This window comes from Vanacampus margaritifer, chromosome 17 (genome assembly GCF_051991255.1).
Source record: "Vanacampus margaritifer isolate UIUO_Vmar chromosome 17, RoL_Vmar_1.0, whole genome shotgun sequence".
NCBI lineage: Eukaryota > Metazoa > Chordata > Actinopteri > Syngnathiformes > Syngnathidae > Vanacampus > Vanacampus margaritifer.
The window spans coordinates 11,564,740-11,591,547 of NC_135448.1; the positions used below are offsets into that span (position 1 = coordinate 11,564,740).

General features: G+C 39.6%; 1 protein-coding gene across 6 annotated transcripts in view; it reads left to right on the plus strand.

Moving 5' to 3' along the window:
* Positions 1-366: 366 nt before the first annotated feature.
* trps1 (trichorhinophalangeal syndrome I) overlaps positions 367-26,808 on the plus strand; it is a 171,213-nt gene continuing 144,771 nt past the window's right edge. For 5 of the 6 annotated variants that reach the window (XM_077548803.1, XM_077548810.1, XM_077548807.1 and 2 more), the window contains exons 1-3: positions 2,971-3,033; positions 4,366-4,457; positions 26,356-26,425. The gene's annotated coding sequence lies outside the window, so the exon portion shown is untranslated. Of the gene's footprint in view, positions 429-544; positions 626-2,970; positions 3,034-4,365; positions 4,458-26,355; positions 26,426-26,808 lie in introns of those variants that run through there. The other variant, XM_077548805.1, reaches the window with a different exon arrangement.

Here is a 26,808-nt window from a genome sequence, read left to right on the forward strand (position 1 = left end):
TTGTGTTTTTGGTCAATATCTTGTTGCACGATGAAGTCCCTCCCATTTAGTTAAGATTCCAAAACAAATACACGCCCCTCTCATCAGCACTTCAACTAAATTCCTCCCAAAGTCAGACTCCTTCACTTTTGTGTGTCTCCGAGACTTTTCAAAATGTACGCAATGCCCTTCCAGTAGACATCAAGCAGTTGGAATTAGTATGCATGCCCATTCAGTCGTACTGCACCACTTTTAAACTCAGCATGTGTGCTTTCTTCACAAGATGCGCTCTTCCTTTTCTGTCCTTTCCTTCAGGTGTTTGCACTCTCTTTCACCCCCATCCATCCGCCCATCTGTTCATCCATCCGTCCTCTGTTCATCAACCTTCACACGTGTAACAAAAGGCACAGAAAGAATGACCCGCATCGGATTCGGAAGAGAAAGAGAAAGTGAGCGACTCCGAACTCACCATTTTTCATCCTCTATCCTTATTTGCACCCACTCGGACTTATTCTTACCAGTAATTACAGCACCCTCACAGCTTGCTGTTCAACCGTTTCACCAGGGAGGGGCGCTGTGGTGTCACGAGGAGAAAGTATTGACGCTTCCCCGACACAGGCGGACTACAAAGTGGGACGTTTGGAAGGTGACGGCACGATTTAAGTCCAGCGCTATGAAAAAATGTCACTCTGCTTTTTACTGGCTGATTGCCTCAGATAGTTGTGCATGTGTGCGTGTCTCCCTTTTCTGCTTTCAAGTCATGTAGTTGCAAATATTTGCAATTTGAAATGAGCCGGATGGGATGTTAATTTAGGGAAGCCTCAATAGTCTGGGTGTGCTGGTCCAAAAATGTGTGTACCGGTATTTGTGTAATCCGTCCAAAGCAAACAGGCCTTCGCAGCTGACAAGAGTGTGATTGATTCGGCCTCAGCCTCCGCGCGCCGCTCGCTAGGCTGCTTGACGGTGACAGAGTGACTGACAGCCGGCTTGACAAAGTGACAAAAGCGGCGGGGCGCTTTGGGAGACCCGTGTGGGCTTTTGGAGAAGTTTTACAACCCGTCCCGAAATACTCATGATAGTTGTTGTGGTCTCTTTTGCGTTAGCTTTTGACTAACTGTAGGTCTCATGATGTTAGCATGATGGGCAGCTTAGAGGTAATGTGGCGCTTCCTCACTGTGACAAGGTTGTGGATTCAAACCTAGACAGGTCTAGAAGACTCAAAATTGGGTTTGATGTTTACAAAACCGTGAACGATAGGTTGACGGAAGACATTGACGACTAAATTGTTTTTGAAGACGTTGACATTTAGGAGACGCATTTCTTTTTAATGTTGACAAAAACGCAAACATGAGTTGATTGAATACTTTAATTTGACATGTAATTGCTTCAGTGAAGACTCTAAATTGACTTTTAACTCTTTGACTGCCAAAAACGTTAAATAACATTTAGTAAAATCCTAGGGAGGAGTGCCAAAGACGTTAAAAGACGTTTGTTTCAAAACAGAGGTGAAACTAACCATTTTCTATTGTTGATTACTGATTACCAAACACATAATTTTCTGTGGACCTTGAAAGATCAGTCAAAATGCTTAAATCGGCTGGCACCCACGGCATCCCTTTTCTGAAAACGTCTGGCAGTCAAAGAGTTAAATGTGCAAAAATACATACAGAATGTTTTTTTTAATTGTCTTTGATGTTTTCAAGATAATTTTTTTTTTTTTTTGTTGATGTTTACAACAACATACTTGAAAAAAATGTCGTTGGGTTCATTGAAGACACAGTTGTTGATGTTTACAAAGACATTGGGTTAAGAGAAGGCTTGAAATCTTAGATGTTTAGAAATTGTTAGATTCAGTGAAGACAAAATGTCTTTGACGTATGGCATTGGCAAACAGTTCATGAAATTGTCTTTAATGACTTCAAAAGCGAACAAAGACAATTGCTTTTGATGTTTAAGAAAAACCACGATAGGGTTATAGAAGGATCTAATTTTTCTTCCATACTAAAACATGGTTGTTAAATTCATTGATGACTCAAAATTGTCTCTGATATAAAAAAAACAACAACTTTATGCACATGTGCCAAAAGATTGCAATTAGTTTGGTTTATAAAAAACAACAACAATGAACGTTACAATGTATATTAGCTTTGGTTCATTTGACTCTAAACTGTAAATGGTGAGAATAAGAATGTTTGTGTGCACATTATTATTTTATGCCATTCCCATCAGCGGACCACCCAGTCAACAAACTGCAACACGTGCTTGTGTGCCTTATTTACCCTTTAGGTACCATACCACTGCAGTTGATACTCTTAACAGCAGGGGTGGCCAAAAAGGGATATCCTGCAGATTGCGTACTTTGCTACCCTGAACAACTTGAAGCATTCAATATAGAATACATTTATTCCTGGATTTAGATGCCATCATGTGATAAAGTTGAGCTAGCCCTGAAGAGCAAACGCACGCAGCACACCAACACACACAAACGCCGAGTCTGCGAGCATGCAGTGATGTGTGTTGAGCACTCAAGCCAGAAGTGTATTATTGTCACCTCGGGCCCCCCAACAGCATTTATGCGGCCCCCGCCTCCCTACACTCATACACACTGAGAGGTAGTAGCAGGCTCCATTGCCTTCCATCGCAGGTGTGTGTCGCTTGATAAACTTTATCAGCTCAGGGCATGCTGGTGTTTGTAAAGAAAAGGCAAAGTGTGTGTGTGTGTGTGTGAACGTTAGACATCATGCGAGTGTCTTTTTTTTCCTACACCTTTAGTTACATTTGCACAATCTAATAAAATCCACGACAGAAGCTTTATCACGTCCCGCTAATTTGCTGAATGTTTTTGTACAATTCATAGCTCTGTTTTGTTCTGCCTCCTGTTTATGCTGGGTGTAATTCCACAGTCGACCACCAGATGGCGGCACACTATTTAGTTTGACTGTGTAACTTTGATTAAAGTCAGAAGAAGATTGAATACAGGAAGTGAAGTATTTCAAGTCACCCCAATTTTTTTTGCATTCATCCTGCTTTTTACACCTACAGAAAGCAACAGCTGTAAGTTCATTTTATAACGTACATCTTTTGGCTTGATTATTTATGGATAAGGTGTGATGAAAAGTTTGTTTGGTAAAAAAAATAGATTTTTTTTACTGTAAACAGAGGGATTATTTGTTGCTCTTGTTAAATGTGCTTGTATTATTTTAAAAGGGTCTTTAAAATTTTTAATGCTGGATATACTATAAAATAGGGACTGCATGTCTGGATATTTTCCCACAATAACTAGTGAAAATAGTTAAGGGAGATTCATAGAGCAAGCCTCTTTTGTTCAAAATGGAATGCTTCAGTGCAGCAGGAAGCGGTCAGCCATTAAGATATGTTGCATACAGATTTATTTTTTGCTGATTACGCAGCTTAGTCAGCTCATCGGTTTATTTATTGCGTCATCCATTGCTCTAAGACTGTTGAAAAAAATGACATGACCGTAGTTTGTAAAGATATTTTTTTCATCATCATAAAAAAAGAGGCTAAATTAATGTACAAAATAGTTCAGGACTGCATAATATAAATGCTCAGTGGATTGTGCAACAGGCATATCTAATGAACCCATCTACTGTATTCCTTTGTCCACAATAATACAATCATTAAAATGGATGAACTTATTATATAATAAAAATAGACATTGGTTGAAGGCATGTGTAAAATTGCTTAGTTTACAAATATTTGCTATTAACAATAACGCGATTTAATCATCAAATGAATATAGTGTACTGTAAATGCTCACTTAATAACCCTGGAGAACCCACGGGGTCAAATTTGGCCCCTATAAATTCTGCTACTCAAATAACAAAGACCTTTTTTATTTTTTTTACAAATTTAACTTTAAAAGTCCAGAGTGCCACTTCTGACCCCTGCATGGGGCCATCTAGTGGATGAATATTGCACCTACATGAGCCAAAGTGGTGGTGACAAAATGGCTGGCAACATGCTGTTTTGTTGAGCTGGAAATCAATCCAAACAAAACCATCTTCTCAGCAAACCATCCGATGGTAATTAAAAAAAAAAAAAAAATTGTTAATCTATTTCATATCATGTTGCACAATGCCTAGGAGTATGTTTTATATATATATTTTGATAAATTAGCAACTCTGAGCTAGTTAAAAAAAAAAGGGTTAAAATTGAAAAAACATATTTTGGTGTTCAGTGAACTTATAGCAGTCATTTAATGTATAATTCATAATTTTCAAAAGAAGAAAAGGGTTCTTGGATTCTCCAGGGTTAAAGTAACCATCTACTGTATTGTCTTTGTCCACATTGTGAGCACATTTAGTCTCCATGACAACTCACCCATACACACAACTAAAGTCTTTTTATTTATCTTTCACACAGACATCTTTCTATTTTGGTGGAAAAAAAAAAACAGGACTTGACAGCGTGAATCTCCCCCCAAAAAAGGATGTTGGCCCACGGCCCGTTTGGAGGTAAGTTTCCGAGCGTCCCTGAATGCACCGCGGGAACAACGGCTGATGAATGACGTCCTCTCATTATTTGTCTGGTGTAACTGCAAAACGCTTTGATGGATGGAGTCGTATGCAAGATGGTTTCGGTTCTAGTGGGTCATCATTAGGGCAATGTACACACACGCTTGCAAGCAGCTGTCGACTGATGAGGATCACATGTGATGGGAGTTCTCTTCCGAGATGCTAACATCCACTGGATGGCACTGTTGACATTTGCACACCTCTGGGGAAAAAAAGAGGAGCATTTTTCTCCTCTCTTCTTGCTGCCTCCACTCTTGCATTAGCCATCTATTCCCTCGCGTTGTAATGCGCTCTTATTAGAAAAGCAGACGCACCTTGACGCGCACAATCTATACCGGCCGAGCAGCGAGGGGAAAGTCGACGTGACGCACGGCGGGCGTGATGCAACAAATTCAATTCATTGTATAATATGCCCGCCATCCGCTCGCCAGCTGAATATATGTTGCTCGTGTTGGAGCGTGCGTGCGCTTTGCTGAAGAGCTTTTTGTAGGACAGAGGCCACCGTCAGACTGAAGCGAAACGCTTATCGGATGGGACCAAAAGCAAGTGGTTAGCTCGTTACTGCATTACGGGGCCTGAGGTTCAGGGTTCGAATCTAGGCTTCCTCCCACAGCCCAGAAAACATGCAAGTGAGAGTCATTGAATTGTCCATCGCTGTGACTGTGAGTTAAGGGTTGTTTGTGCCCTGTGATTGGCTGGCGACCAGTCCAGGGTGTACCCCACCTCTCACCCAGTGTCAAGTCTAATGACAAGTGCTATAGGGGATGGATGGATGGAAATGTGCTTGAAATCAGCACCGGCCAAAGCGGTATTTATTTTTGACTGTTTTGCCTCATACATCTGATGTATTTATATACAGTATGCATATTCAATTTAGAGACACCTTTTTAAAAATGTTCTCTTACTCTTACGTGTGCATTAAAACAAAAAACAAACAAACAAAGAAAAAACAAAAAAAATAAAATTAAAAATCACTTTTTGAAAGTATTCTTTAGCTCCGCTTCTCACTCAAGTGGTCAAAAAAAAAGGAAGATTATTGTTTAACTCTTTGACTGCCAAAAACGTTAAATAACGTTTCGTAAAATCCTATTGGAGGAGTGCCAAAGACGTTAAAAGACGTTTGTTTCAAAACAGAGGTGAAACTAACCATTTTCTATTGTTGATTACTGAAGAACGGAATAAGGTAGAAACAAACTTTTTTTTCTGATGAAAGATGAGAGTCCAATCTTTCATTTGGTAGTATGTGTGTTTCCATAGTCCAAACACATAATTTTCTATGGACCTTGAAAGATCAGTCAAAATGCTTAAAATCGGCTGGCACCGACGGCATCCCTTTTCTGAAAACGTCTGGCAGTCAAAGTTAAAAGAGGAATTGCATGCTTGCTTTTATTTTTTTGTCACTTCCAATTGAAATTTACTCTAAAACTGACACGTAAATCAAAAGAGAATTCAACATAAATATTCATCCAAACTATGTACAGTAAAGTTTAATGCTAGCATATAATGCGAAACACCATAAACGGGCTAACTGAAATTAGCATAGATGTTATGGTAATTAGGGATGAGCGAGTACCCATATCAGGTGGCCGCACCCTCTCGTGGCCATTTTACAATCAGGAAATAAAACTTAGAAATTAGAGGAATACGAAATGGACATTGAAAAATACTACACTGGGATTTTTAGGTCCTTCTTTAAGATTATCTGTCATTTTTGGGGGGGAATTTTATGTAGCCTCCTAGTGGTATCGGTATCTGGTATCGGTATTGTGACTACCTAACAGTTGAATATCAATATCGGTATGAAAAAAAAAAAGTGGTATCAAACATCCCTAATGGTAATTATAAACCTTCAAACAACTGGTAGCAGCAACACGTACAAACAGAGCAAACCAAAATTTTGCAGGCAAATATTCTCTTTGTTTTGTGGGAACTCGAACTTTCCCGTATACTATAAAACTCCATTTAAAAAAATGCGGATATAGTAGTGTTGGCATGAACTCTGGACCGCAATATAGTGTATACAAATGCCGAAAATTTCAAAAAGCCTCAATATACCCGAACAGAACTGAACATTATTTTCTTTGTAGGTAAGACTTTGGAGCCAGGTATTGGATTTCATTCCATTATGCAGCTGCACCTTAATGTTGTGACACTTATTGGTTCTCAAAAGTCAGATGAAAGGCACCAAAGGGAGTCTCTCCTGCGCAGAGAAGCGTCAACATAATTCATGATGAAGAGCGCCACGTTTTCCGCACATTTCCTCGGCCTGGCGGGCTCCCTCGCGGTCCAACCAATAACCAGCATCCCCCTGTCACGATTGGAGAGCGGACCCTGCGTAATGTTGTTGCGGCGCCACAAAACCCCAAGGAGAGGCGCGCTGCGGGGGCGGCCCCCGGTGGTGTGCACAACGTGGAGAGAAACCTTGGCGGTTTGCACGTCCTCCCGACAGTGAATGTGTGGCGCGAGATCAGAAAACGTTGCGGTTTGCGCTCAGAAGGGCGTGTTGCATGCTGAGTAAGATGCTGAAAAACAACATAGCCATTCACTGACTCACACAGGCCAATATAAACAAGTGTTGACTACCACTTTGATAAATGATTTATATTGTCGGCAAATGTGAGTAAAAAAAAATGCTTGCTACCTGTTGTGGATGTTAAGCTGGTAAACACGCTTTTAACTCCATCAAGGAGTTTGCCCATTACCCTATACATTTCTTTTTTTTCATTTATTTTTATTTTTTTTATTTGGTCTCTATATTACAGAAGCGTATTGCATTCACTTGAAAAAAAAACCCTCCTGTTTTTCTGACAATTTTTTGGGGAGCTGGTTTTTTTTTTTTTAGTTTTTTGTTTTGTTTTCAGTTTTTCTGAATATTTTTTTCTGTTTTACTGAATATTCAGAAAAAACAGGCTGAACAAAAATATTCAGAAAAACTGTGGGAAAATTATTTAAAAATATATATATATTTTTTTAAAAAACAGGAAAAAAAATAGAAATAAATACAAATATTCCCAAAAAAAACAGAAACAAAAATTATTCCGAAAAACAGAGCTGGTGTTTTGTTTTTCGGAGTACTGTATTTATTTATTTTTTTAACCTTTGAACTCCAAGTGACTTGTTACAGACTCGCTAATAGCGGAAGTGGACACTTTCTTGCATACGTCCATATGCAATAAGATGGTCATGTTTCCTTACTGGCTCTCAATAAAGGAATGGATGTGTATACTGTATTGTGGTTAAAAAACAGAGAAAATGTTTATTTTTAAAAACAGGAAAAAAACAACAACTCAAAAACAGGGAAAAAAATATTCAATAAAACAGAAAAAAATACTCAAAAAAAACAAAGCTCCCCCCAAAAAATTAGTCTGAAAAACAGGATTTTTTTTTTTCAAGTGAATGCAATACGCTTCCGTACTGTATTGCAGATTTTCACTTAACATAATATGTCATACGTGACTTCACTAGTCATTCTGATTAATATTACATTTGTGGAATATGAGTTATGCAGCAAAATCCAGCCATTTTTATCCATGTCTGGGGGCGGCCATTTTGCCACTTGCTGTCCACTGAAGATGACATCCCAGTTGCTCAGGCAACGACCAATCACAGCTCATCTGTTTTCTGAAGCTGAGCTGCGATTGGTTGCTTACCTGAGACCTGAGCAGCTGTGATGTCATTTTCACTCAACAGCAATTGGCAAAATGGCCGCCTTCTGATATTGATAAAAACTGCTGGATTTTGCTGCTTAACTCATATTCTCCTAACGCAATATTAACATTCACTACCATTGACGGTTATACACGTCAAATATTCATTTGAACTATTTCTATTAATTTAACATTTTATTACCCTCTTGTTAACAAGAGTATGAAAACATAAAATGTTTTAATTGTAATTTTAGAACAGATATAAAATTAGTGATTAATCTTGAGTTAATTCGGGAAGTCATGCAATTAATTATGATTTAAAATTTTGATCGCCCGACGCTCCTAATTTTTAATAATCTTTTCTTTTCTTTTTTATCGCATTCGGCGATAATTTTTTTTGATTGTAATTAATCGCATGACTTCAATAATTAGCTCCCCATTAATCATAAATTTGATATCTGTTCTAGATGTACAATATTTTTCTTCTTCTAGGTTTTCATACTCTTGCTAACAAAAGTGGAAAAAATGTTAAACTACTAGAAATAGTTCAAATTAATTTTTGACGTCAATAGCCGTCAATGGCAGTGAATGAGTTAAGCAAAAATATTTAGACTAATGTGGCTGCATAGAACATATTGCCAAGACATTTTTTGGGGGTTGGCTTCCCCTTTAAACTCGGGAACTCTTTTGTAATTCCTCATGTTGCATTTAGGTTCGTAGTGTCTTTTCCAGTCTTTGTCCCAAACTTTGTCAATCCTTGAGAAGCTCCCAAGTTTTGTCTTGTCCTTGTTGCTACTTTGCTAATTTTGTCTTGAGACTGAGTTGGATGCATAATAAATCTGAGGAGTTCCCTCCTCAGTTCAGGACAGCCGAGATGGCTATACATCAACAACATTTCAAGAGTGCCCTCTGTTCATCTCTTTCAGCGAGCCAGCACATCAATTTTGCTCTTTATTTATTTTTTTAATCTTTTTTTTTTTTTCTTCTGGGGTGTAGCTGACAGTTAAAACACGACGATGCTCGCTGCCAAGGAACTCAAAATTGCTGCAAATCACCAGAGCAGCACAAGTAAATCATAAATTCATGAAGAAGTCGCAAACACTTTAGAATAAGTTGGGCAGAAAGTTGTCGAGCTCGGCATATATTTGCCGAGGGCGAGGGCGTTGGGATGGCCAGAAGTGGCAAAAGCGCTCGCACTCTATACTTAAGTAGAAGTACAGATCTTGTGTAGAAAAACGCTCTGATACTCACTCAACTCCTGTACATTATGTAAAATATATAAAATCCCAACATTTACCTCTCTGCTTATATATTTTTTTACAGCGTGTTGTCATTCACAAAGGTTGAAATGTAAAACTAAAAAGTAATCAGAAAAATAAATGCTTAAAGTAAAGTACATTTACCTGAAAAATACAGTATACTTATAAATCTACTACCATTTTCTAATGTGTTTACAAGAAATAGTAATGAGTTTTACTTTATCAGTTGAACTACTGGAATAAACCATACACATCTAATTAAAACATTTTCTGCTCTGTATATCTGTTAGCCAATATTAGCTACTAGTTAGCATTTACACCAGAGTTTACTATTCCGATCAGGGTTTGCAGGGCTCCTAATCCCCGAGAATAGTGAGGTTTGATTCTACGATAGAGAATGTCTACCATTCTTGAGCACGAGTGGCCCCATTGCACGCAGCTTTAAGGGCTTCTGAGCGAAGTGACAGGCAAAGGAGGAAATTCCAACAACGGCTATAATTTGACCGAGGAGGTAAAAGGCTGTCAAGGGCTCTCGAATTCCTATTAGACGTCGCGGTATTGGTGGTAAATCCATAAACGTCATCCTCGGCTAATCTGATCCGTTCTTTTCTGATAGCGCGCAATGGAATGAGTTGTAGCGGCGGCGACATCTCACATTTACACGCTACAGTCTTGCCCTTCAGAGCCACAAGCTATTTGTCACGCTTAGACACATGGCGACTGCTGAGAGATATAAATTGATCATGGAAATTAGGACGATGACATTGTTCACACTTGTAACAGAGGTAATCCAGTAATTGGCATGCTAACAAATGCCTACACAGAGTCCAAGTCGAGTGTTTTTGGACTTTTATGTGCCTGTCTCTGAATGAACCTGTTAAAAGCCTTAAAGGAGCCACACAGTATTATGGATTTTTTTTTATTTTTATGTTTAAACTAAGGCACTAAAACATTAACTCATTCACTGCCATTGACGGCAATAGACGTCAAAAATTTATTTGAACTATTTCTATTAGTTTAACATTTTTTCCCAATTTTGTTAACAAGAGGTATGAAAAGAAAAGAAGAAGAAAAAAAGTAAAGATTATTAAAAATGAGGGGCATCAGGCAATTAAAAGTGTAATTGTAATTAATCGCATGACTTTACTAGTTAACTCACGATTAATCACAAATTTTATATCTGTTCTGAATGTACAAAAAAAATCTAGGTTTTCATACTCTTATTAACAAGAATGGAAAAATATGTTAAACTAAGAAAAAATTGTTCAAATGATTTTTTGGACGTCTATAGCTGTCAATGGCAGTGAATGAGTTAAAGTCCTAAGCAGATCTTGAGCTACACAGTTAGCACAGATTAGCATCGGCTAACCGGGTTATCAGCGTTAGCTTGTAATAACCGGCGGGAAGTGCCCTCATTGAGAGATGGAACATTGTTTACAGTTTTTTTATTTAATATATATATTTTTACATTATTTCTAACTGGCGGGGCACATACTGCCAACATGCGCGTCAATCGCTAATGCTAAACGTGTTGTCTGACCAACAACACTGATGACTGCACTTGATAGTAGGAGTACATTTCTCATGATTCTTAGAAGTGAAAGCAGGAAGTGGTTGTAGTTCCGGTCATCGCTTGCTACGTAACGCAAACGTAAAGTAAATAAGAAGGAATATAACAGTTTAACTCACTTTTAATTGGTTTATTGTATGAATCACTATGACAACTGTGTGGTCGACATACACATGGAAAAATACTGGGACAAAATAATGAAGTTGGCGAAATCTGCCAAGATCCGGGACCAAAGGCTCAAAATCAGAAATGCCTCGGCCAAAACGTCCGGACACCTCAGTGTAAAATCTTCTGTAGTTAGAGTTACTAGTGAAGATACGCAAAAACATTGAAATCAGTTATGAGATTTCACATTACCGTCTCTGTTTCCATCTTAGAGACCAGTATAGGTGATTGCGGTCTAAGTAAAAGGAATTGACAGACCACACCCCAATGCATCCAAAACCCACAACTAACCCGATAAACGCAGGCTCTGTCGAAAGCAGCTGAATCCTGTCAAGCTCAATTGTCTGTAAAGACTTACAGTCACATAACATTTATGAGACTCTTTCGCCATCTTTTTTTTGTTCCCCTCTATAGAATAACATTCATGGATCATATAAGAAGGCATATAGGATCGCAAGGTGGTTAATCCGACCTCCGACTCATCAAAGAAACCTGGATAATACAAAGCCTGCTCTTTGATCCCGCTGCCGCCGTCTTCCCGTCGACTCGGCGAGCCTTTCACCCTCGCCTTGATAAATTGCCTGGCGTCCCGCAGAGTGGTTTCAATTCATTTTCATATACGGCGAAAACACATCAAACGGCGTGTTTCCACAAAGCAAAGTCCGGGGCTAACAGCAGCGGGAACGTTCAGGTTGCTTGCGTTTGAACCTTGTGTTACGAAGCACACGATTGGGCTCTAAAATGCATTTCCTGTAAGAGGGTACGCTTCAGTTTCAAGGTATTTCAACGAGAGTTTCCATCAGATGGGGACAGACTTGTCTCGAGTCAGACTTAAGTCGCCAATTTTAGACTTGCTTGGCTTGAACTACACGACTTGACAATCTTGCCTGTGAACATTTGGTCTTCATTTGGTATTCCGCCAGTTGGGGCGCCAAAAATAGAGGCACACGACAGATAATATGCTTTGGTACCAGACAAAACTTTTGGCGACCTGTCACGCCTAATAAGGTCATGATAGGCATCTTCCGCCGTCAAGTTGGTGGCTTCCCAGAGAGCGGGTCACCTTCAAGGTTGTTATTCAAGAGAAAAGTCGCTGAGGTGTCACAGGAAGTCTATTTTCCACTCCAAGTAGTGGAGCTGATTGGAAGTTTTGGACTTACCTGAGACCAATTAGCAATCAGCGCACAGCCTGTTTGACCTGTCAATCACTCGGGGGAGCTCTGCGAGGAAGCTACGCTCGCACATATGGAGGTCGGGGTCAGGTAACCGTACGGGGATCTCGGTCCCTGGAGAAATCGCCGTCTTCCAACCGTGCGCAAACTTCCTCTGATGAGACTCAAGGTCATTCATCACTCTGACTTCCTGCGCTTTTTTTTTTTTTTTAGGAATGGTCGGTAGGGTTGGCATCAAGTCATACGTCTTACCCTGGTGTCATCCTGCGACTCATAGATTTTTCCGCTAATAAGGAAACTGACTCACACAGAACTGGATGACAAACAACGCGTTTTTGTAACGAATGTGAAAGTGTGACTCACCCGTGTTTATTAAAAGGGCCAATCTTACCATCCTCGTGTAGCCTGGAAGCCTAACAGCAGTTTCGTTTTAAGCCTGTGGATTTTCACTTCAACCTGAAGCACAGAGAAAAATAAATGTCATGTCTTATTTGATTTTTTTTTTTTAATTTAAAAGCCTAAAAATGATTCATCATAGTTCTGAAGCACGGCTGAGTGTAACCAGAAGTTATTATCACCACAAATGTGTTTAGTCACTTCTGATAAAACAGACCACAGTCAGACAAACACTTGTACACATGTTTTTGTTTTTTAAATCTTGAAATAACATTTCATTTTCATTGTCATTATTACATTTTTTGCTGGGCGGCTATTGACGAGCCGCTACCGCCCTTTGCGCTCATTTGTCTTATTTACCTCCCGACCTGCTTTTTCCCCCCGACGCCTATCTTTATGCTTCTCACTCTTTATGTTCTTGGCAGCGCTGGCTCACATTGTCCATGGTAGCAGCAGGTCGCTTGAGCATCTGTGAATGTGCGAGTGTGTGAGCAGTCTAGACGCGGTTTCCTCTGCCGTGTTTGTCTTTCTCCCCGGGCCAGCTGATCTATTCGGCCAGGAATGTTAGCGCTCGCCATTCCGTTAGCACACGCTCTCCGTGATGCTGCTCGTCTTTTCGCCCCCTCCATCCGTTTTCGTCTCCTCCGGTTCTTATCTGTGCCTGACTTTTAACCGCCGCCTTCATGCGCCTGGACTTCGGTTTCCCTTCTCGGCGGGGGACCAGACGTACAATTTATCTTTCTGTTAACTCTTTGACTGCCAAAAACGTTAAATAACGTTTAGTAAAATCCTAGGGAGGAGTGCCAAAGACGTTAAAAGACTTTGTTTCAAAACAGAGGTGAAACTAACCATTTTCTATTGTTGATTACTGAAAAACGGAATAAGGTAGAAACAAACTTTTTTTTCTGATGAAAGATGAGAGTCCAATCTTTCATTTGGTAGTACGTGTGTTTCCATAGTCCAAACACATAATTTTCTGTGGACCTTGAATGATCAGTCAAAATGCTTAAATCGGCTGGTACCCACGGCATCCCTTTTCTGAAAACGTCTGGCAGTCAAAGAGTTAAATGCTCGCAAATGCAGATTTCGGATCCGCGCTTTGCACATTTTTTCCTCCTTCCTCATCACACCTTCTCCTTCCTCCTTTTTTCTCCCCTGCGGAGTCATCATTCATTGAGTGTCTTCTGGCAACAGACCAGCACACCTCGGCATGCGTAATTAGGTGTGAAAATTCCTCATTTCAGCACGTACGAGAAACGTGTTTTCGTCACTGGTAGACTTTCCCGATTTTGGCCTTCCCGCGTGGTGTGCGCACGTTGTCTCCGTGCTTGGATGGGTTTTCGCCAGGTACTTAGACTTCCTGCTGGCATTTTTTTCCTGAAAATATGCACCGAGGACTTAGCCTGTAACAATACTCATAGCCTTTCAAGTAGAGTATGCTAAACTGGCTACAATTTATGCTAGCTTTGTTCTACTATGTGAGGATTGCTAAACAGAATCACAAGACCCAGACTATTTACCATAAAATACTTTTAAAAAAAGTTCTCGTTGATCATGTTAAAGCATCTTCAAAGACGCCATCCCTTCTCGCCGACTCATCTTTCTCTCATCCAAAGTCAGCTGGAATAGGCTCACTCTAATAAGGTCACTGTCACGGGCGATTTGTAGCTCATCCAATCTGACTTCAACCCGAGACACGGGACACACCCTGGACTGGTCGCCAGCCAATAGCAGGGCACCAGGACCTATCAGTATCAATATTTTCCAACCAGCACTCATTGCCACCAGGAAGCCATCCAACAAGTTCCAGTCATCAACCTCGCACCATCTGCTTAACTTATCAGCAGCCTGGCTTCGCTGTTGCCGTGGCAACACAAGCAAACAGCGAAAAAGAGGGGCGCAAGGCTGCCAAGCGCTACAATGACTCTGTTTTCTCTCCATCTCTTTTAACCCCATCTTCTTTTTTTTTGCTCACTCACTTTATTACACCCCATCCCCCCCGTTGTCGCACTTCTCTTGTCACTTCTAAAAATGGACTCTTGATCAATGAATTCATCAATAAAGCGTTGGACTGGAGACCCTGGTTCTCCCTTAAATCTTCATTCAACTTCCATCCATCCATTTTCTCCTCATGTCAGCATATTTTATTGCCATTTCCATTGGCTTTGATAAAACTCTCAGACGGAGCTGGTATTGGCCAACTTTTTGTGACCAAAGGGCTTTGACTTTAATCTGGATCTACGGTGACTGGTGTCATACATTTAATTCCACCTGTTTGACCAAAAGGAGCACTGAGTGGAGAGGTTGACAGCTACGCCGCTAGCTAGGTTGCTACTTCCTGCATTTGTCCCGAGTCCTGTATAAAAATGTAAACTACTAATGTTAGCCACTTGCTAGTTTCTACTTCCTGTATTTGTCCTGTTGGTTTGAGAGGATTAACAAGGAGTACTGTATAAAAATGGAAACTGCTAATGTTAGCCACTTGCTAGTTTCTACTTCCTGTATTTACTATCCATGGGCCTGTTGGTTTGATAGGACTTGACAAGAAGAAGTACTGAGTAAAAATGTGCATTGCTATGTTAGCCACTAGCTAGGTTGCTACTTCCTGTATTTGTCCTGTTGGTTTGAGAGGATTAACAAGGAGTACTGTATAAAAATGGAAACTGCTAATGTTAGCCACTTGCTAGTTTCTACTTCCTGTATTTACTATCCATGGGCCTGTTGGTTTGATAGGACTTGACAAGAAGAAGTTCTGAGTAAAAATGCGCATTGCTATGTTAGCCACTAGCTAGGTTGCTACTTCCTGTATTTGTCCTGTTGGTTTGAGAAGATTAACAAGGAGTACCTTATAAAAATGTAAACTGCTAATGTTAGCCACTCGCTCGTTTCTACTTCCCGTATTTACTATCCATGGGCCTGTTGGTTTGATAGGACTTGACAAGAAGAAGTACTGAGTAAAAATGCGCATTGCTATGTTAGCCACTAGCTTGGTTGCTACTTCCTGTATTTGTCCTGTTGGTTTGAGATGATTAACAAGGAGTACTGTATAAAAATGTAAACTGCTAATGTTAGCCACTCGCTCGTTTCTACTGCCTGTATTTACTATCCATGGGCCTGTTGGTTTGATAGGACTTGACAAGAAGAAGTACTGAATAAAAATGCGCATTGCAATGTTAGCCACTAGCTAGGTTGCTACTTCCTGTATTTGTCCTGTTGGTTTGAGAAGATTAACAAGGAGTACCTTATAAAAATGTAAACTGCTAATGTTAGCCACTCGCTCGTTTCTACTTCCCGTATTTACTATCCATGGGCCTGTTGGTTTGATAGGACTTGACAAGAAGAAGTTCTGAGTAAAAATGCGCATTGCTATGTTAGCCACTAGCTAGGTTGCTACTTCCTGTATTTGTCCTGTTGGTTTGAGAAGATTAACAAGGAGTACCTTATAAAAATGTAAACTGCTAATGTTAGCCACTCGCTCGTTTCTACTTCCCGTATTTACTATCCATGGGCCTGTTGGTTTGATAGGACTTGACAAGAAGAAGTACTGAGTAAAAATGCGCATTGCTATGTTAGCCACTAGCTAGGTTGCTACTTCCTGTATTTGTCCTGTTGGTTTGAGAAGATTAACAAGGAGTAGTGTATAAAAATGTAAACTGCTAATGTTAGCCACTCGCTAGTTTCTACTGCCTGTATTTACTATCCATGGGCCTGTTGGTTTGATAGGACTTGACAAGAAGAAGTACTGAGCAAAAATGCGCATTGCTATGTTAGCCAATAGCTAGGTTGCTACTTCCTGTATTTGTCCTGTTGGTTTGAAATGATTAACAAGGAGTACTGTATAAAAATGTAAACTGCTAATGTTAGCCACTCGCTCGTTTCTACTTCCTGTATTTACTATCCATGGGCCTGTTGGTTTGATAGGACTTGACAAGAAGAAGTACTGAATAAAAATGCGCATTGCAATGTTAGCCACTAGCTAGGGTTCTACTTCCTGTATTTTTCTGTTGGCGTGATAAGGGTCATAGGACTCAGTCATAGTCGGTGTTGACCAACTTTTTGTGAACGAAAAACTTTAATATGGATCTTGTGTGGCTTGTGTTGAACATTCAAGTCCATCTGTATGAAGCACTTTACAAGAAAATGCAGACTGCTACATTAGCCCTAAACTAGGTTTCCACTGCCTCTATGGTTTGGTAAGACACTGCCATTTTTTTTTTTTTTTTTTAAGAACAAACTACTTTCATTTATATCCTGTATGACTGTTGACACACATAGGCCTATGTGGTATGGTGCATTTAAGTCCATGTGTTAGTGACATTTGACAATGACAGCTACAGTACATTAGCTTCTCGTGCTAGCTGCAATATGCTTGAGACTCGTAATCTAAGGCTAGAGTTTTTTGTTTTTTTTATAGGTGTGACACATTTCTTACCCAACGTCGTTTGACAAAGTTTCGGAAGGTGCACTGCATATATTATCTATCTGCTTTCATATATTTTGGCGAGTGACACAAATCACACATTTTAATAAACCATATCTTTTCCAGTTGCCAATATTCTGATGACGTGGAAGCAGAGCATGATGTTGTCACTTTGCTGGAAGGCGTCAAGGTCTTCTGATGGATTTAAAATAGATTTTGGAGAGCGCGTGTGTGTGTGTGTGTGTGTGTGTGTGTGTGTGTGTGTGTGTGTGTGTGTGTGTGTGTGTGTGTGTGTGTGTGTGCGCCAGCACCGCATCCCCATGTTTTGCATAATTCGCACGCACGCCCAGGCACCGCTGCCCTTGCCCAGGGCGGCGAACACGTACGTGCTCGCGCCCACGTGTGCCAGTGATGGATGTTTTAGGTGTGCAGGTTAATCTCCCGCTAATGCAGATGAATTGTCCACCATCCAGATTGCGGCAAAAGTACACACACAAACACACGTAATGCGGTATGGTTTAAAACATGACACTGCAGATGCGTTGTTATGAGAGAGAAGAGTAAACACAGTGTGAAGTCAATTGACGAGTTAATTGGTGTGTGAAAATTTCGACTTTATAGTTGTAAATTATGAAACAAATTATTAAAAAAATCATAATTATGGCTGTTTTCACCTAAAATGGCTATGTTTTTAAATATGTATTTTTATTCATGTAAAAAGGACTTGTTTGGTTAGAAAGCAACATTGTAACAAAATTCCTTTTTAATCACGAATTTGTAAGCATAATGTTGTCTGTGTGCCGATTTGGTATTTGGAAACCAACACAACTATCACTGGACAGCACATCACATCAAAATGCAAAAGCCGAGGTGATGAGTTCTTATTTGAAGTTATGCAAATTGTCTTATGAAATATTGAGAGCGAGGCATGAAACTCCAAACCTTCTGAAATACTTTTTTTTTTTTTGTGGCAATTTGGTTGGCAAACATGTCACACACAAGTAGTTTATATTCACCAAGAATCGAGCAGCTTGAGGAGAGAGGACAAGATCAGACACACATTCAACTTTTGATTATTCTCGTAGGTCTTTAATTTCTTTCTCAGAGCGTGCTTTTTGGGTTTCACGTTTGATAAAAGATGGATTATATTTGCTTATAGTCGTGTGACCGAGTAGAAACGAAAGGAGGGTTTGAGATAATCACTTAGAACCTAGGACTTTTTTCCCCCTGAAGTAATAACTATTTGTTTTATTCTCAGAATATTTTGACTTTATTCTTATAATATTTTGACTTTTCTAGTGATATTTAGAATTTATTCTGAGGTTTTTTGGGTGTCAAATTTCAACCTTATTTCTACACAATTGGGACTTTTTTCAAACTATAATAAGAATGTATTCACGTAAAATGTAATTTTATGAATACATTCTTGTAAAATTGACTTCTCTTCACGTCTGTTTAATATCATTTCACATTCATCTTACCACATTACACTTAACTCATTCACTCGCAGCCATTTTCACTGAAGCAACCCCCTTCGCTCCCGGCTGTTTCACTGGATTTTGACTGATTTTGCAAGGTCCACAGAATATTCTGTTCGATTGCTTAATTTAGCAAAACAAAGATTAGAGTCTCTTCTTTCATCAGGAAAAAAAAAAGTTTCTATCTGTTTCCGTTTTGCAGCAATTAGCATTAGAATGTTGCTAAGTTTCATCATTATTCACGAATCTGTTTGAAACAGTGGGGAAAAGAGCTTGTTGTAACATGGCCCTGGTTGATCTCTTATACTCTGCTGCCACCTTCTGGCCGTTTTTGTCCCTGAAACATACCAGGCTAAACATAGCTCCTCCCTTACACACTAGCCTTGCCTCTGGACCAGTTATTGTACTACCTTTGGCTTTTGCACCATCTTGTGGGGCGTATTGGTGCCAAAGAACTCTCTTGAAGTGAATTTTAGGACCTTCATTTAGACATATGTAGTACTTTGGTGCCATATTGTGACATTTTGTTGCCAAGGAACTATATAGTGAAGAGAGTTGAGAAGCTTCATTCGGACAAAAGTAGTGCTTTGTCACCGTCGTGTGACATCTCTAGGCAAATGGACAGATGGAATATATTGTTATTGATCATCATGAATCATTTTTTCCCACAAGATGTGATTCTCAGGATATGACTCATTGCTTTTTGTCTCCTTTTCATCCCAGTCCCCTTCGTGGCTGCGTAGTAGCAAAAGGAGCCGTCTTAATAGGAAAGAGCGCTGTCATTTCATTTCTCCGTCTGGAGAGATTTGAACATTTCTATTTCATCTTTCATCGCGGACGCTCAACCGAAAAGAACAACGCGAGAACCTTGCTGACCTTTTGTACCGTCGCACCGGCTGCATCGAAACGCATTTTGTCTCGTACAAAACTTTTCTATTTTGTCACTGACTTTTTTTTTGATTTTTTTATTTCTTCAATTTGAATGCATGATTGAATACCTTTCTTCTTCTGCCACTTTCAAACTTGAACGCATTATAAAGCTGATGTGAATTATTTAGCAGACTTCACTCCTCAAGTTAGTTTCTTACCCTTGATTACAGTATTATTATTATTCATGGGTGTGATTTTTGGAGTGTAGTTTCAATGAATTTTGGGCATGTTCCTCCACGGTTGTGCATCTCCCTCAGCCTCTGCTCCTGTCAATAATTGATGAGCTGAATTTTATGAGCACATTCAAAGCGAACACACTCGTTGCTTTTTCCTTTATTGCTGCAGCACATCCGCCCGTGCTCTAAATTCTATATAAGCGCCAATGGGCAGCAATATCCAACTTCAGGCGTTGCGTCAACTTCCCAAAATTGTTACTCAGCAGGCCTCCCCCAAGGCAGACGCAACTTGGTAGCTGCGGTGTCAATAATGCAACAAGGTCGGATGTCATCGGTGACGTCTCCTCTCGGATTCACGCACTCACACAGAAGCCTGAGGGGAAAAATAAATAAATCCAACACTTTTTTTTTTTTGGATTATCTGCGCTACTGCAGCAGGCTTGTGCAAGAAATTGTCAGGCGGTAGATGAAGAAGTCAAATTTGCAGAGCAAATAATTGGATTCATACCAATAGATATCATATCCTGAAATTCCTAGAAAACCGTTGGAATGTTATGAAATTAAATGTGAGCAGAATTTTTGTTCATTACTTTTGACATGACATTATTACTGCTCTCATATTTGAAGTGTGACATTCCAACTTTATTTTTTTGTAACAAATTGAAGTCAATTAACGGGTTGCCATTTGCAGGTTCACATTTGTCGAATTCTTTTTTGGAACCTATCCTTTATTTGCTAAAATAGGAACTATGTTAAGGTGAGTTGAGGAGCTTCAAGAAAGCCGTATCCCACCTAAGGGCGAATGTTTGCGGAGATGTGCGAAGGTAGCGAATGTTGATTTCTTGTCAGGGTTCTTTCAAGGTCGCAAACATTCAAACATGTTAGCCAACAGTTTTTTTTCTTGTCGTAAGGAATTTTTGAACACGTTCAAAATTTCCATGAGCAAAGAAAAAACATACTTTCAATTAATTGTACAATTTTCCTTTCGTATTAAAAATTCAAAACTTTATGTACAAAAATGTGAAAATGGTCTCATAATTCTTTTGTCTTATCCAAATTCCAACGTAATTTTTTTCCAACAAACCTGCTACTGCAAAGCATTCTGGGATTTGTAGTACCACTGGCGCATGTGTAATTGAAGGCTTCCCACCCTTCTCTATTTGTGTAAAAATAAACCCAAAGTCCACTGCTTTGACTATATATCGCTCTTAAAGCAACATAATAAACTTTATATTCTAGCGTCATCATCCATACTTTTTAAATAATTGAGCTTACGGGAGAAAATGTCCTTGTATCCCTGACAAATCCCTCCCTGGCTGCTTTTGCTGTGACCACAAGTTCAACTTCCTTTTCAGCACCACTGAAGAAGCGGCTGAAGGATTTGTCTCGCAACTTGAGGATTTGGGTCCCAGTGGTATTAAAAAAAAAAGAGAAAAAAAAAGAGGTAACCTTGTTCCTAACCTTGTTCTGATGTTTTTCAAAGCTCCAGGAGAGATGAGGGGCTTAAGCTCACAGCTCTTACATGAGCAGAGATCATTGGATAATTGATTCTTTTTGTTCAAGCCGTCACTTGTGACAAACTCCGCCCATTCCCAACAATCCTGAAGCACCGCAAGGAAAATGTGGGAGGTCTTTCACATCTTCATCCCGACGAGGCATTTTTGCCATATCCGGGCAGCAGATGGAGACCGCGAAATTGATTTGGATCTTAATCAAAGGAATGTGCAACATTTTTGGGGTGCAGCATAACAGCTAAATGCCACTTCACCATGTTTGATTTGAAGCCTGGACTCCACTAATTGACCCAAGTTTGCAGACCTCAGAGCCCGACCAGGTTTATATTCAATTAGCATTTCCTTAACTGAATCACTGCCATTGACGTCTATAGACGTCAAAAATTCATTTGAACTATTTCTATTAGTTAAACATTTTTTTCCACTTTTGTTAACAAGAGTATAAAAACCTAAAAAAAGTATTGTACATTTAGAACAGATATAAAATTTGTGATTAATCGGGAGTTAACTAGTGAAGTCATGCAATTAATTACGAAAAATTTTAATCGCCTACGCCCCCCATTTTTAATAATCTTTTCTTCTTTAAAAAATTGTTTTTTTAAAATTTTTAATAATCTTTTATTTTTAAAACAGAAAAAAGAAAATATAAAAAACTAGGGGCGTCAGGCGATTACACTTTTTAATCATAATTAATCCCATAATTTAACTAGTTAACTCACGATTAATTAAATTAATTAATTAAATTAACAAATTAAATTAAAATTTTTATATCTGTTCTAAATGTACAATAAAAAAAATCTAGGTTTTCATACTCTTGTTAACAAATGTGGGAAAAAATGTTAAACTAATAGAAATACTTAAAATGAATTTTTGACGTCTATAGCCGTCAATGGCAGTGAATGAGTTTTAATGTGTTCAGGAACCAAATCATTCAGTGAATCTGCGCTCTGGGCCTTAGATGGCCCACGGGCCAGAGCTTCCGCACCCGCGACATACAGGGACGATAATGTTGTGTTTAGGGGCAGTTAATTTGGTTGGGCGAAGAGAGAACGCGCGTATAAATATTCCCGCGCTCGGGACTGCCTGACGCAGTTTGACAAAAATTATAGTTATGGCCGCGCTCGCGTCTCGACAGCACGAGTCAGTTACGCGCAAGATTTACGGTTATTGGGGGAGGTGAGGCGAGGACACCAGCGCACGCCCGTACACAAATAGCGCGCAAAAACACAAATCTTCACACAAACACAGCGAGGGAACTGAATATTTTACGGCGGACACAGAGATGTGTTGTTGCCACGCAGCGCTAATCAATACATTCTTTATTGGGGGCGGTAGTAGCTCAAGCCGTAAGGACTCGGCAGCTTTGAGACCCACCGCCCACCACAACAACAGGCAAGCGGAGAGACGCAAATTCTCTTTATGAGGACCACTGAGGTGCCTTTGAGCAAGACCCTCAACCTCCAAATGCTGACCAGGGACTCAACTTCTCAACTGTAACACACACTTTCAAATCCACTGTCCAATAAAAAACAAAAAAAAACATGCCAGTAGGGATAAACGAGTGCAAGTACGCTACCAGACCGAATTTAAAGGTATCAGTCTTGTGGCTGTTTCATGATCAGGAACTAGAAATGAGTAATTATGAGAACAGAAAATTGACACCAATTACATGCAATTTTAAAGAAACATGATTGATCTTTCTTCCAATTATCTGTGATTTATTTTTTGGGCGGGGCGAATTTTATGCATCAAAACTACTAATGGTACCGGTACTTAAAAGTAGTATTGAACGACCATTATTTATTTATTTCTTCATATATATATATATATATATATATACAAAAATACATCATTTAAATCCAGATTGATTATGTTTATTTGTTGAATTCAAAATACAAATAACAAAAGTTGTTTTTTTAATGATCCTGCTGGACTCAGGACCAGGAAGTGGGGTCACTTCCTTAATACCACAAAAGAAGAAGAAGCCAGAGATGAGCTGCTAGTATCAATTGGAGGAGACGAAATATTTACTTTGAGTCACAGTGAAGAGTAACATATAACATTCTTTTGAGACAAACGACAAATGGTGTCGACCCAGCTTCAGTTAAATCCAATTTATGCTCACTTGTTGAATGAAATTACTTTTCGTCTTAATCCAGTGCTTCTTAATTAATTCTTGTTGGAAGAAGATACATATTTACATATATTCATAAACGCTTTGCACAGACTTCTATTACACTTTTTTTTTTTTAAACGTGTATTTAAATGGTGTTCACAACAGGTGCTTGTCTTCATCGTGAATATTCTTACGTGTTTGTGCCCACAGCTTTATTGAACTCCTCCATAATTGACTGACTGTGTGCGAGTTCTTTGTGAGTCATTCGACCCTGGCATCAATACGAAATGTGCAACATTTGACGCATGCACTACACTCCGTCAAGCTGTTAAATGAGGGAGCCAGCGCAAAAAACTAAACAACCATGTGCCAAAGGTGGAGCTGGGCTTCCTCCTGGAATGTGGATGAGATGAGTAATACTTCTAAATGTATCTTGTCCTGCCATAACAACCTCCTGTGTGCCCGTTCGTGTTTAATTGACAACATCAAAAATTGTTCCTCCGTGAAATTGCAGTTCATCGTTCATGGTGGGTTTTCATGTTTTTTTAAATTTTATTTAAATTTTTTACTTTGGGTCCACTGGAAGAGATGACGCATAATTAAAAGCATGAAGAAGAGGCAGAGAAGGTCCCCTACTAAGCTACAGCTGAGATAATATATGCCTGTAAGTGTTATTGTATGCTGTTTGTACTTGTTGCTGCACAAGGGGTAGATTTCAAACCAAAATACAAATGACTTGAAATGAGTTTGCCCACCCGTGTGTTTATATCCTGAAACGTTACCCCTAAAGTTGGAAAATTGACTTCATTCCCCATCCCATGTCCATAAGTACAGGGTGGCCCAAAAGTCCCTTACACACTTTCTATTCCATTTGAGTTCGGATAGAGATGAGGTTATCAGCATTTGACAGCTTACGTTTTTCAGTTGTTGTTTTTTTTCAAGCGTATCATTTCGTTGCCCGTGGCTCACCAATTGACATTGGAGCAGCGTTGCAAAATTGCCACCTGACAGACGTTTTCTGTCGCCAACTGCAGTTCAGGAACAGTTTGAGAAGCTTTATGGCCGCCGCGCTGCTCCAACACGCAGCGCAATTTACGCTATCCATGCTAAGTTTCTCAAAACATGATCTGTTTATTTGCTACTATCGCCACTAGTGGTCCAACGGATCACGGCTTTGAGCCACGGATGATAAGATAAATAGTAGATAGATAAATAGTAGTTTGTCTTCATTTATTGTTTTAAACGCTTTTTCCCCATTAAATTAAGTAAAAAGTAAATTCAAAATATCCAATATAGCTGTTTAGGATTTAGGAACAAAACTTTATGTGCAATATGAGGCAGAAACATTTTCATTTTATACATGGTCCATGTGTAAAATAACTAAAATAACAAAGTACTAAGAGCTCAAAGTTGTGTTCCTACAATCTAAATGGCTATGATTGACATTTTGAGTTGAATGTTTTTCTTTACTTTAATTTTCAAAAGTGTTTTTAGAAAATAAATGAAGACAAAATTCTATTTATCTTTTTTTTTTTTTTAATTAATAATGAAAAGACCTCAAAGTGTAATTTAAGGCACATTCCCTTCCTTTAAACATGGAGAGTTAATTACAAAGTAGCTTTGGTCAAGAATATTGAAAAAAAAAAAATTTCAAGCCAGCCAGTTACCAGCTGTCAAACTCATTTACAGCGACCAGCCAGGATCTCGTAGTTAATGCTAACAGCTAGCTGCATGCTAGCCAGTAGCCACTAAGGTCGGTGACTTCTGACGTATCATGCAATACTAATAATTAATTTGTGGTTTCTTAGCGTCCTAAATTAGCGATTGAATATGAACTCGGGATGGCATTGTGTTGATGTTGGTCGCAACTTTAATGTCAATCAAAACTACGAACGTCGAAAAGGGAAGTCAAGCTAGCCATCATGCCACGACGTAAGCCACTTTCAAAGTAAATGTCCACTAAAGCTATTTGCATTGCCATCAATGTAAGTAACCTTTATTTTGAAGTTAGCCTGAGCGTAAGCGGCGTGTTACGTGAGTATGTTTCAGCTTCTGAACGGTGTCCACCGTGAATGCGCACTTTGTTGTTGTTTCTCTCCCCTCCAACCAACCAATCCGCGGATCGTAGGCGATCCGAACACCGGTGCCAGATCCAAAACTGCGGCTATTTTTTGCCTTTCTCCCTCCCGTTCGATGCTTACTACGAGTGCGAAAAGGTGACTTTCCCGCAGGTGGGCGACGAGTCGCGACCATTCCGGGAGAAAGCAACAGCCGACAGAGACATTAGCAGGGATGACGAAACATGAGATTGCGACAATTAATCACAGGACAAGAGGCTGAATGTATCCACACATCTCAGGTGGATGAGCTCCAAAATGGGAGTCTGTCCCTGCGGATGGAATCTTCCATTCATCTTTTTTTTTATTTTGACAAGCCCTGAGTCATGACTCTGACACATATAGTGGCTAATATGTGTGTGGGTGGCACAGACTGGAAACAAAATAAGGCTCTGAAATATCAACAAGTTGCCACCAGGCCGCAGATTTTGGCGTCCAAATGACTGATGCCAGTTGAGGACAGCATGCATGAATTATTCATGGTGGGAAAAAACGACCCCCGCCAGACTGTGAGAAAAAAAAAAAAGTTCCGCAAGTTACCCACCACGTTTAATCCATCGCACATGACTGATGTCCCGCTTTAGAACGGCGATCGCTCACTGAGTGTGAATTTATTTTTCATTAAAGCGCCTCGCCACCCCCGCAGGGGTCATCCATTACGACACTATACGAACGTCTGCAATGCAAATGTAGGGGGGGGGGGGGGGTTCGGGGCGCTAAAGAGCGGACGCTCACATTTATTACATTTGTTCCTGTGTGGCCTCAGTTCATTTGTCTGCTCAGATCAGCGGCAATGATTTATCAATGTACAAACTTCGACTTTTTAGCCATTTCTCATGTTTCTCTCTCTCTTTCCTTTTTTTTTTGTTGCTGCATAGCGCACGGATTCCAGATGGCCCACGAGAAAGCACAAACACGTCATCTGCTCCAGCCAATCAGCAGCCAAAGGTAACGATGATCAAAAGTGTAACAAAAAAGAAATGCAGTGAACATGCTAACAATTAATGTGAAACGCCATATATGGGCTAACATAAACTAGCATCAGCGTTACGGTAAATATAAACCTAACAGCTGCTATTTTGATATATTCGACAACAATAGCATATTTTGCATGGGATAAAGTAGCAAATTTTATGTAAAGAATCTTTATTTAAAATAAGTAGAAATTTACGGGAAAAAATAAATCATAATGTCCAGAGATTAAAAAAAAAAAAAAATCAGCACATTGTAAGATAAAGTGGAAATTTTGTTAAAATTCCCTCACACACGTAACTCAAAATTGCGATTTATTTCACCCCTTAAAATTAGAGATTGGTAAGTACCGATACCAG